The sequence below is a fragment of the Primulina huaijiensis genome, unplaced genomic scaffold (assembly GCF_012295235.1).
Source record: "Primulina huaijiensis isolate GDHJ02 unplaced genomic scaffold, ASM1229523v2 scaffold27961, whole genome shotgun sequence".
In the NCBI taxonomy this organism is placed as follows: Eukaryota; Viridiplantae; Streptophyta; class Magnoliopsida; order Lamiales; family Gesneriaceae; genus Primulina; species Primulina huaijiensis.
Genome location: NW_027356690.1, coordinates 3942 through 5259, shown reverse-complemented (window position 1 = coordinate 5259; position 1318 = coordinate 3942).

The following is a 1318-nucleotide window of genomic DNA, read 5'->3' as shown; positions in this document are numbered from 1 at the left end:
AATTATGATTGGCTGATATTATTCTGGATCATAATTCGCTAATTGGATCTTACATACCTACTGAGGAAAGGAGTTTCCCGTTTTCACTAGAGGGTAGTGAAAGATTTCAAAACAGTGGGAGTAAATATTTATTTATAAAGTAAAAGTCCATACTTTATATCTTACCAAATATTTTAAAATAGTCAATAACATTTATCTGTTTTACTTTTCATTACATATTTGACAATGTCTTCGATTTGCAATCCGTTATCTGCTATACTCGAAAAACATATTTTGACCGGACCTAATTACATCAATTGGCTAAGGAATCTAAAAATCGTCTTGAATTCGGAAAGGATAGCATATACACTGACTAAGTCGCCCCCTGTTGAGGCTCCGAATGACTGCACTCCTGAGGAATTGCAGACTTACAAGGAATGGTGTGACCATGACTTGAAAGCCAGGTGTTATATGCAGGCTTCTATGAATGAAGAGCTGCAAACAAGTCCTCTTAGGCATGCTACCGTCAAGGAGCTGTTCAATTGACGCATGCGAGATGGGACCTCGGTCCATGAGCATGGCCTAAAGGTGATTGGGCTCGTAGACAAGCTCGTTGGCATGGATCTGATGTTGCCTTCGGAGTTGACCACCGACGTGTTGCTCTTATCGCTGCCTAGCTCATTTGATCCTTTTGTGTTGAATTACAATATGAACAAGATGGAGCCGACCCTTGAGGAGTTGGTGAATATGCTTGTTACCTTTGAGTCCACCATCAAGAAAGAAAAGTCAGTTCTTTATGTGGGCTCTTTATCTGGTACGAAGACTTGTCCACCTGGGAAGGGAAAAAAGCGTTCTTTCCAACGTCCGAAGAAGAACGTGCCCTTGAAGAGGCAAGCTCCGAGTCTCGCTGTGGCAGCCATACCAGTGAAGGCAGACAAGACTGCTGATATTTGTCATCACTGCAAGAAGCCTGGACATTGGAGGCGTAATTGCAGAGAATATCTTGCCCAGAAGGGTTCTTGAAACGGTATGTTCAATATCGAAGTAAATATTTCAATTAACTCTACTTCTTGGGTATTAGATACCAGATGTGGCTCATATTTCTATAATGAGTTGCAGGTGATGCGAAGAAGTAGGAGACTAAGGGAAGGTGAGACTTAGTTTAATAAATGTTTCAATTTATGGCAACGATTTCTCTCATGGAGTTGGAATATAGATAAATGCTCAGAAAAATGGTTTACAGAATGCAGAAAGACAAACGAGCCAAACTAATCAAAAGATAGAAAATCCATTGATTCAAAATCTAGTTGTTCTTATTATATATTTTTTCCTGATATAT